The sequence below is a fragment of the Oncorhynchus nerka genome, linkage group LG3 (genome assembly GCF_034236695.1).
Source record: "Oncorhynchus nerka isolate Pitt River linkage group LG3, Oner_Uvic_2.0, whole genome shotgun sequence".
In the NCBI taxonomy this organism is placed as follows: Eukaryota; Metazoa; Chordata; class Actinopteri; order Salmoniformes; family Salmonidae; genus Oncorhynchus; species Oncorhynchus nerka.
The window spans coordinates 20,794,759-20,806,855 of record NC_088398.1 but is presented as its reverse complement, the minus strand read 5'-3'; positions in this window follow the sequence as shown (position 1 = coordinate 20,806,855).

Here is a 12,097-nt window from a genome sequence, read left to right as displayed (position 1 = left end):
CGAAGGAGATCGATAGGCGAGACGTCAGATCGAATTGAGGTCACTCTTTGTCCCCTAAGAGGTCCCACTTACTGGCTCGCACGCAAAAACTAGATGGGCTGAAGGGATGGAGAGAGGGATGGAGGGAGGGGGATGGAGGGAGAGAGGGATGGAGGGAGGGAAGGGGATGGAGCGAGAGGGGGATGGAGAGAGGGGGATTTTAGCTGGACAGCTGTATTTGGCAACCCATGTCAGAGATATATGGGTTTTGTCAGTAACATGTTCATTGGGAGTCTGATCCAAGACATGGTTTTCATTGTTGACACGTTTTGTTCTATATAGTCCATGCAAATTGAAAAGTTTAATATACACTATTAGTGGATTCGGCTATTTCAGCCACACCCATTGCTGACAGGTGTATAAAATCGAGCACACAGTCATGCAATCTCCATAGACAAACATTGGCAGTAGAATGGCCTTAACGTAGAGCTCAGTGACTTTCAAAGTGGCACCGTCATAGGATGCCAACTTTCCAACAAGTCAGTTCGTAAAATTTCTGTCCTGCTAGAGCAGCCCCGGTCAACTTTAAGTGTCGTTATTGTGAAGTGGAAATGTTTAGGAGCAACAACGGCTCAGCCGTGAAGTGGTAGGCCACACAAGCTCAAAGAACGGGATTGCCGAGTGCTGAAGCGCATATCATGTAAAAAATTGTCTGTCCTCGGTTGCAACACTCACTACCGAGTTCCAAACTGACACTGGAAGCAATATCAGCACAATAACTGTTTGTTGGGAGCTTCATGAAAGGGGGTTCCATGACAAAAAAGCCGCACACAAGCCTAAGATCACCATGCGCAATGCCAAGTGTCGGCTGGAGTGGTGTAAAGCTTGACACCATTGGACTCTGGAGCAGTGGAAACGCGTTCTCTGGGGTGATGAATCACAATTCACCATCTGGCTATCCGACAAACAAATCTGTGTTTGGCGGATGCCAGGAGAACACTACCTGCCTGAATGTATAGTGCCGACTGTAAAGTTTGGTGGGGGAATAATGGCATGGGGCAGTTTTTCATGGTTCAGGCTAGGCCCCTTAGCTCCAGTGAAGGGAAATCTTAATGCTACAGCACACAATGACATTCTAAACAATTCTATGCTTCCAACTTTGTGGCAACAGTTTGGGGAAGGCCCTTTCATGTTTCAGCCTGACAATGCCCTCATGCACAAAGCGTGGTCCACACAGAAACTTTTTTTTGAGATTGGTGTGGAAGAACTTTACTGGTCTGCACAGAGCCTTGACCTCAACTCCATCGAACCTTTGGGATGGAACGGCGACTTCAAGTCAGGCCTAATCGCCCAACATCAGCGCCCGACCTCACAAATGCTCTTGCGGCTGAATGGAAGTCCCCGCAGCAATGTTCCAACATCCAGTGGAAAGCCTTCCTAGAAGAGGGGGGACCAACTCCATATTAATGCCCATGGTTTTGGAATGAGATGTTCTACGAGCAGGTGTACAGCACTTTTGGACATGTAGTGTATGATAAGCAATTTGTGTTGCCTAGTTAGAAATGTTTGTCCATGATGGAAAGACAGATTCATAAAGTGCTAGTAGGGACATAAGATTCAGAAGGAGACCCCCAAAATCATGACCAATAATGTCTCTGTCACTAAATGTAATAGTCAAGAAGATGACCAATGCTTCTGGATTCCTTATGTTTAGGAGCAACAACGGCTCAGCCGTGAAGTGGTAGGCCACACAAGCTCAAAGAACGGGACTGCCGAGTCCTTATTAAGTCTCGATAGAATGATTGTATGTCAGGCAGCGATGTCAAGGTCATTCACATCCGTTTTTATTTATACTGGGTTTTCTACAAAGTCAATTTCTCACAGAATCCATGACAAAATCTCCAGGCCTGGGACGCTTCATAAGTAAGCCCACTTGACACTTGATATGTAAAGCAATGCATCTTAGAAACGAATAATGAATTTGATATGGGAGTCAGTGTGTGTGGCTAAACAGTGGACTGTTTGTGAAGATGTTCCAGAAGCAATAACCCATATTCCAGAATCAACAAACCCCATTTGGCATTCCCAGATCCCTTGAAAGGGGAAAGCTCATAACAATCATCCCGGCCGTGCAGCATCAGAAGGGAATTGGATCTGCGTCAAGGCAACCCTCTCTCCTCAGATCTCATCAAGGGTGCACAGAAGTCACCCCTCTCCCACGGAAATTGCTACGAACAGAGAGACATCGTCTGCATCATCGAGGTATGGATCCAAAATGGCATTGCCCCTCGCGAGGAGTGCGCCTCCCCGGTTCCTGTTATAAATCCTTAAAGAGAGCCCAACTCCAATATCTGGCAACAGCATCAATATTAATGTGGGAGAAAGTTCTTCCAAAGCCGGTTTAGCCACAGAACATTAATATTGATGGTGTTGTGCAGCATCCTCGCTGCTCAGTCGGAACTCTAAAATGGTAATGGCAACAGGGCTGGGGTTATAGGCCAATCTCACTGCTGAATATGGACATGGAGAGCATTGAGATTGAGGTAGAAAGGGACAAAGGTACATGCCAATCACCAGGTCTTCTCCAACATCTTCACCATCACAATACGTGTCTGTCGACAGTTGTTTAGTCACTGTTTCTTGTGGACCCCAGGAAGAGGAGCTGCTGCTTCTGCAAAAAGCTGACTTGGATCCAAATAAACAAATACATTTCAATTATTTTCATTCGACCATTCTATCATAAGGAGAAGGACTATTGTTCTTATGTTTTCTTTCAGTATTGCCATGCAAAAGTTGTATTTTCCATACCTGATTGAGATATCTGAAAAGGTAATACCCTATTGCTGTTCATTGCAGAGAAAGGTCACGTGAGAGTTTCAAAACCGGACCAGAGTGAAAAGTGTTATGAGTTCATTGATAAATTACTACCGCATCAAACGTTCTGAGTGAGTGTCGTCTTCATTTTACTCAATGGTACTCTGGTCTCAGTCATGCAGATTTTCGCTGCCAACATTATACCCGACAGACACACTGACATTATGTGGTTCATTTGCGTAGGTTTTCTAGTGTGTTCTCCTGCGACGAGCCATGTACTCCTGGCATTTCATTACCGTTTCCATTGGCCCAAATGATATCATGGCCGTGCCATTGCAGTCTCTTCTGTTGGAGCACAGATATGATTACACTGGGGCTGTTTCTGGGTCAGTAAGTTAAATATTTCAGATGATTTATTTTTAGCCCGTCTGTTTCCACTTTCTGTACGTTCCCCTCCTGTGTTCACTAGTGTATCTCTCTCTCTCTTGTTCCCTCTCTCTCTCTCTTTCTATCATTCCCTCTCTTGTTCCCTGTCTCTTTCCATTACTCTCTCACTTGCTCTCTCCCTCGGTCTCTCTCCCCCTCTATCTTTCTTTCTTGTTCCCCTCTCTTTTTCAATTTTTATTTTTTGCTTCCTCCGTCTTTCCCTCTCTCTTTCCCTGTTTCTCTCTCATTCACTGCCATGTCTGCAGGCTCCATTTGACCCACTAAGTCATCTTCACATGGCCCCGAGGCATATCAATCGCGCATTGTGTGCAGAAGGGTCCCTCTGTAATTGGTTGTGAACTGAGCGTAAACATCCAACCACAGAAGACCCACAGAGGTTGGGACATTGAAGCCTTGGCTGCTGGGGTCAATGCGAACCATCATTCACTATGCCCCTATCAGATACATTTCAGGATTGGTCTTTGGAGTGAATAGTGCCAGTCAGTCCGTTTCGTTTCGCAGATCAACATTGTTTTTTATGTTTGGAGAGAACACTTTATACAATATAGATTTTGTAACCACTCTTTGTGGAAAGGAAACATTCCGTTCTATTGTACAGTAGACTAATTATGGTCCTCTGGTTCCATTGTCCTCAAACCAGTGGCCATAGATTAGGAATATTAGATCACATGCATGTTGCATTGAGCGCACAGGATGCAGAGAGGGCGGGGTCATTGTTGCGGAGATGAGCGGCCATTGGACTGAAAACATGGTGCAAGTTTTCCCAGAAACATAAACAATTACAATGGGCCCAGGAGTACATGTCCCATACTGTAGTTTGACCCATGCCACATATGTGGGATCAATGGAGAGCTCTGTTGTTTTTGCCCTCAGATGGTCTGTGCATTGCAATCCATACATTCATCTTCTTTGTTTCCATGTAACCCTACAGAATGTATTACTGAAGTTGAGGACAGATTTGAAATAGTTTAAAATCGGATATTTAACATTTGATGTCCTTATGGATCATTATGTTATCTGAAATTGAATAAAGACAATGCACTTCCATTTAAATAAAAGTTATAGAGACGCCAGATCAGGACAGGTAGTTAAACAAGCATATCCATTTCCAGAATTGTGACTTGTCATACTTTATATGAAAAATCAGATGATACAAGAGCAGGGCGAGGGCCAAGTTGCCAGCGAGCATGTAGCCTAGCTGTTCCAGCCGAAGCCACAGTGTTCCATTGTGTCTCTGCCAGGCTCTAACAGAGGCCCCATCCAACTTCTCACCTGCAGCATTGTCCACCGGGCAGCTCACTGTAGAGTAATTGGGAACAGGGATTCCAGGACGAGCTTTCTTTTTGTTCCTGTTGTGGGAATCACTGACCCGGATGTGTGAGGTCACCGCCGTGCTAATTGGTGCTGGGTGATGCAGCTGTATGTTCCTGAGTACTTCATCGAGTGTGATTAAAGAGTGAGACTTTTGGGCACGCGTGTGTGTGTGTGTGTGTGTGTGTGTGTGTGTGTGTATGTTGGTGTGCACGTGTGTGTTGGTGAAATTAGTCTTTTATGAGTGTATGAATTCTCCACAGGGGTCAGAATGAAAGAAATTCCATCAATGCTGTAAATGATGTGTTATTTGGCTTGGACACACACACACACACACACACACACACACACACACACATAAACTCAAAGTGAGAAAGTTAGAAAGTGAGTGTGAGAGTCACCCTCGAATAACCAGTATGGACACTGTTCCGGTATTTGTGAGGAACGATAACAAAGCAACCACCACTGGTCTATCAAAGGGAATTGCGTATGTGTATCAATGACCTACCAGTTGCCTGGAGGGGAAACCCCATCTAAGGTCATGACCCATGACAGGGATGTTGACAGCGGTTCCCTCTCCACCACCTGTCAGCCTCCCCTGCACTGTGTCTGTGTGGCCAACGCCCAGCCAGGTCTCCATGGCAGCTGTCGATAGGCATGTTACCCGGAGATACCAACACCTGTCATTACCTCAGGGACAGCCAGACTCCCAGCTGTTGTTTTTATAAAGTCCAGAAAATGTCCATGTTTCCATGAAGGCTCAAATGTCTGCTGGTTGATATTTATTCCTTTGTATTGAATTAATGGTGAGAGTCATTGGTTTGAGAGGTCTCATTCAGTATTGAAACAATGAGGACAAAAACTTAGACACTGCAGGTCAATAGACTGTAAATCTTGTCTTGGTTTTAGAACTTAATTCAGGATTAGATGTGGACGTTCTGATACGCAATCATACTGTAGATCTTTTATATCACATCCACATCATTTTAATTATACACTCGCAAACACGCTTCCCAACATGATAGACCTCATGAGCCAATGTTCAAACCTCCACAGTACCCAATAAAGACCTCAGTGTCCCTGTACAGGGGACAGAACAACACAGCGGGGGCCCCCCCACCTGCCCCTCCAGGGGTCACACAGTCACTTTTTCACTCACAGTGTGTGATATCACAAGTAAACCTAAAGTGTTCTGTGAGGACTCTCAATGTGATGCCTGCTGGCCTGGACAACAACAAGGGTAAGACATGCTTCCGTGACCTATGTCTGACATAACTTATTGACCTGAGATGACACTCATATCCATCTTACAGTTAGTAAACAACAGAGGATCAACTGGAAATCCTCTTACCTCGTGTCAATCTTAAAAATCACTTGTGTGCGTTTTCTCTTTCAAACCGTTTATCATTTACACAGACCTATGTCTTTATCATTTACACAGACCTATGTCTTTATCATTTACACAGACCTATGTCTTTATCATTTACACAGACCTATGTCTTTATCATTTACACAGACCTATGTCTTTATCATTTACACAGACCTATGTCTTTATCATTTACACAGACCTATGTCTTTATCATTTACACAGACCTATGTCTTTATCATTTACACAGACCTATGTCTTTATCATTTACACAGACCTATGTCTTTATCATTTACACAGACCTATGTCTTTATCATTTACACAGACCTATGTCTTTATCATTTACACAAACCTATGTCTTTATCATTTACATAGACCTATGTCTTTATCATTTACACAGACCTATGTCTTTATCATTTACACAGACCTATGTCTTTATCATTTACACAGACCTATGTCTTTATCATTTACACAGACCTATGTCTTTATCATTTACACAGACCTATGTCTTTATCATTTACACAGACCTATGTCTTTATCATTTACACAGACCTATGTCTTTAACATTTACACAGACCTATGTCTTTATCATTTACACAGACCTATGTCTTTATCATTTCCACAGACCTATGTCTTTATCATTTACACAGACCTATGTCTTTATCATTTACACAAACCTATGTCTTTATCATTTACACAGACCTATGTCTTTATCATTTACACAGACCTATGTCTTTATCATTTACACAGACCTATGTCTTTATCATTTACACAGACCTATGTCTTTATCATTTACACAGACCTATGTCTTTATCATTTACACAAACCTATGTCTTTATCATTTACACAGACCTATGTCTTTATCATTTACACAGACCTATGTCTTTATCATTTTGACAGATGCATGTTCTGCAAAGAGGTTCAAGATCATTTTATTATATAAAATAAAGAGGTCACACTTTAAAATGAATAAGCCCTACACCAAATACAGCCAGTGGAATGACCTAGGTGTCGTTACCCTGTAATAGGTTATCCAATTATGCAGTGCCTCATCCATTACACATGTAGTGTAAGGAGGTTGACACAACAACTACAGTTGAATTGGGATCCACTGAAGTGGCTAAAAAACGTTAGAAGAAAAAAGACAGAACATAACACCAATAAAAGAGGAAATGATTGTGTGATGATTGTCCCTGGGGTAACACAAGTACACCAAGCCTCTGTCATTTTCCTTCCCACATCCATCCTCTGGGATATGAATAAATTATCAGAGGAAACGTAGGAAATGTCTTTATTTCATCCACCCGTTCAATTAAATACTCAGCTATTCTCAATCAATGGGATATTGCAAGTTCTACAAGAAGCTTGACTGTGTCCAAGCCAGAGTCAATTCCATATGTGGACAATAGTGCTTACCTTAATTCACAAAAATCAATTTACACTAGTATTTAGGATTTTTGTTTGGGCAATGAATAATATATATGTTGATAAATATGTTATTAATACCATACATATATCCCTGCATTTAAATTACGACATAAATGGTTGCATAATATATTGTTGGGTATTTCAGGATAGACAATCTGTTGTAGACTAAATGGATTTGGAATATTGTATATTTGCTGCAAGCATCTGTGACAATAACTCAACGCACAGTACATACCACGCAAACTGTAATCCTATGAGGCTGTGGCCTTGTCAAAACATTCAACAACAGACTCAATTTCCAACACGGTGCATCCTGGTGGCGTTTAGATTCAAGGTCACCATAATGTGATTGAATCAAAATAAACAAAAGGAAAAGTCACATTTGGGGGGGGCGGGCTACGCGACGGGGGGTCCAGTACGTGGAACTCGTATGCTTTTGTGTCTGACATGTCGACAGTGCACCGCCAGACCAGACAAGGGGGGTTAGGGGGGGGTTTGTGATCCGAAATCCTCCTGTTTATACCGTCCTTCCTCACCCCGAAGCTCCCTCTTGCCCCACTTCGTACAGTGGGGATTTCCATTGGGATCTCATGGTAACACCAAATACCCCTCAGAAAAGTCAGATAACATGAAAAACAGCACCCCTTCTGCAACCTTTAACCGTTTTCCTGTGCATCTCTCTCGGTCTCCATCTCTCTCTTTCCCTCCCCTGACATTTGGAGATGAATGCCAAACCGGGACAGGGTTGGTATGCTCTGTGCTGACCTGTCCATGACCCCGCGGTGCATTCTGCCATGTCCCCATGGGCGTCTCACAGTGGGATGGTTAAAGGGCTAGCTGCCGCGAATGTGTCTGGTAAAGTGTTAGCTGTTGTTAGCGTGCACAAGTGTATGTGCGTGCTTGCGTGTGTGTGTGACACACAAACGCTGTGCGTGATGCTTTTGCATGTCTGCTTGTACACGCACACCTCTGCGGGCCAGAGGGCATGTGCCTGTGAAAATGGCACACAGGGTCGACCTGTGTGTCAGGGATCGAAAGTGTGCATGTGAGTGTGTCATTATTACATTGCTGTGTGTGTGTGTGTGCGCACGCGTGCATGAATGGGGATGTGTCTGTGCGTATGTTTGCACACCCAGTACCGGATGAATGAGGATTATGCGTGTATGACGTACCAATGTGTGTGTGTCCCAGTGGTGGCTGCCCTCGCTTGTAGCTCCCAGGGAGATCCGTGACGGATGCTACTCAAGTTGAGGGTTCATCCTCAGTTCAGTGACAGGTTCAACTGGCGGTCAGCAAGCCACTACCAGGGCACTCTCTCGCTTGCTCGCCCCCCCCCTCTCTGTTTTTCTCATTCTCATTCTCACTCTCCTTTCTCCGCCTCTTTTTTGACTGCGTTAAGCAATCAGCCAGCACTCTCTCCAAAGGAGTGTATTAAAAATGAGTGTTATTTTTACTGCCGTAGCCAACACAACGGCCTTATTGTTCCCTCTATGCATGCTCGATCGAGGGAGATATACGCTGTGCGTTTGGCTAAGTGTTTAAGTGCATGCTTGTCTGTGTGTAAATGTTTTTGCCTGTTTGCCCGTTTAACTATACCCAAAGTAAAGTGGTTGTAGTTGAGATTTTATCCAATTGAACATAATTTGTGTTATGGTACATTGTGGTCCGCCATTTGAAAGTATTTATTTCACGAGGGAGATTGTGATGAGGTTGTACAGTACGTGTGTATGACCTGACATGCTGTGATCTGGTTAAATCCATATGTCGGCAAACATGGTTGCAAAATTTGATCAGAAACCCTTTGTCTTTCACTATGGGTAAAATGTGTGACCTATTTGGGAGTTGCGATGTGTTGATAAGGTTAACCATGTGTTGATCTGTGGGCAGTTCCAGAGAGTTCAGGACCACTGTGACACAACAACCCAGGGAAAAACAAGCCCAAAGCCCCCATAGGCTAAACCAGACCGGGGCGGCAGGGTAGCCTAGTGGTTAGAGCGTTGGACTAGTAACCGGAAGGTTGCGAGTTCAAACCCCTGAGCTGACAAGGTGCTTGTCAGCTCTGTCGTTCTGCGCCCGAACAGGCAGTTAACCCACTGTTCCTAGGCCGTCATTGAAAATAAGAATTTGTTCCTAACTGACTTGCCTGGTAAAATAGAAAAAATATAATACAGTGGCTGAACATATGCCAGTCGTTGCCATTACGAATGCCGATGTGCTCACATTATTGTCATTCCCTTGCCGCATTGCTCATTGTGGTCAAAGATCATTGTTTCATATACATGGCTATTTGTATTTGAACTGGAGTTTGAAGATATTTTGCTATGACGGCAAGTGCATAAAATACACATACTATTAAGTCTTAGCTTAAGTCTATCTTAAATTGATCAGGAGAATAATACAAAGTGTAACACCATTAACAGTAACGCAGCCCATAATGATACATTAACAAGCAGTAGCGGCACTCGAACTAGCACACTGTAATGATGTATTGCTAGCTTGGTAGTTGTAGTGTTTGACAGTTGCAGTCCATATTAATATATTTGAATTATTCTAGTCTTTGAATACATTTGTGTCACATTTGTACATTGTAGCAGCAACACCAGTAGCAGCATTAAAACTAGCAAGCTAGCAGGATTAGCTGCTAATGCTAGCTCGTCAGTTGTAGACTTTGATCTCCCTCCCTCTGGTCTGCTATGGATGTAGCACAGCTTGTTAAACCAGCCCATTGGCCAGGTTCCAACAGGAGTAGAGCCAGATTGGAGGGGTGAATGGCAGAACAAAAGAATGACTAGTTAATTCATCCATAACGGGTCCCAAGCATCATAGCAAAGCAAACTGGCTCTGTTAGAACAATGTTGGACTGACAATAGATAATATATTTGTTTCGTAGAGCATAGCTCTATGTCTACAAGACAGTTCCTACTTGATATGCAACACAGAAGACAAGGCTCAGCAGAGGTGTCTGAAGTGATGAAACCGCCCTATCTGAATACCAGGTTTGCTAGCGCTGCTGTTTAGTCCACCTCAATATTGTATTGCTGAGTCTCATTTTGCATGAGAAATCGAAGCTGCCCGTTCTTTATGGAAGCCACCCGACCTTTGTCAAACCAGCGAATTAGCTAGAAGCGAATCAGCTGCGCTGGCCCATTTTCCTGACTGTCCTATTAACTGAGTGAAGCAAGGCATGGGTTACACTTAAGTAACCTTATCTTGTAATTGGGTTCAAGGTTAAGTGACCCTGGAGCAGGGAGGTCCGGGGTTAAGGTCGCCGTGTCAGGCGGAAGGGGCTGCATTTAATCACAAATGGGAGAGGAAATCAAGGTCCAGGCTTAAGCTGTCTGGGTAGGCCGGGACCACAGTCAACGGGCCGGTTGCTAGGCAACTCATATTCAAGCCAAGGTCTTCAAAACGTTTAACCTTAGCTCAAATCAATATGGACAGCAATTCGGCTAATATTCATCTTGCAGATGGGAAAATTAGGCGAGAGTTGGGCCAGAGGAGTGCTGTTGGCATTGCAACAGCACTGTAAGGGCTCCACTAATTTAATGTATGCAGAGGGAGAAAAAGAGTGAAAGAATGACAGAAAGCTGAATGAATAATGGCTGTGACAGCTTTTCAGTGGAGTGGCTCCATGTCTCTCTATCTCCATCTATCAATCTCCCCTCTCTCCCTCCCTCCACTAGTCCTCTCTCTCTCCCCCCTCTTTCCCTCCCTCTCTCTATCCCTTCATCCCTATGTATCTCATAGCCAGTGGGAGATGGATGACCAGGAGTGGAAGGGTTCAGCTAGCGTGACCCATAGACCTGTCCATTGCCAAGGGCGAGGAAATAGTCCAGATTAAAGAGCTTGTAAATAATGGCCCATAAACATCTGCCTTTTAGGACCCTCCATCCATCTCTGTATCCATCTGCTACTACCGCTTTTGATTTCCTCATTGTGCTGCCTTCACGAGCAAATGCAATCCCCAGTACAAAGTTATTCCCATTCCAAGACAAACAAGCGTGTGCTTGACCCCCGGTCGACGGCCGTGTACAGTTCAGAACTCAAACGTTCACAGACACCGCATCTGGTCCAAGGACAACAATGGAGCACATTTAGCTTGGATATGTCTACGGTTTACCGTGAACCTTCCATAACAGCCCTGTTTTGATAAGACGCTAGTGACTGTCCTATCCTCCCTTTTCCAGGCTGCTCCCTGGCTCCCTCTCAGTAGTAACCTTCATTAGCCACCCCTCCCTAATTAGTGATTAGGCCTCATTAATGGTGAGCTGCTGACATCTGCTCGGGGTTCTGGCCACTTGCACTCCCCTCTCCTCCCACGGTGACGCAATTCAGAGCAGCGTGAACCAACCAAACGACCCCTGGTACCAGCGCTGGCCACCTCATTTGTGGCGAAACTGCTGGTGGTGAATTAAGGTAAACAAAAGGGCAATCATGGATAGACTGACACTGAGCAACGCTCGCCAACAAGTTGCTTGTACAGTCATGTGCTGTATTGGCCTGGGTTTAGTTTAAGATTGCAGAATGTTTGATGTTTCTTGATCGATGTTTTTGGGATATGTAGCACCATCTTGTTTTATTTAATCTTTCTTTAACCAGGAATATACCCACTGAGTCACAGCTTTGCAAGGGAGATCTAGCCAAGAAAGCAGCAGCAGTCAATACAACATTACAACATTTAAAACATGCAATACGAACAGCACATTCATTAAGAGATGATCCGGCCTACAGGAAACATTTACACAGAGTTTT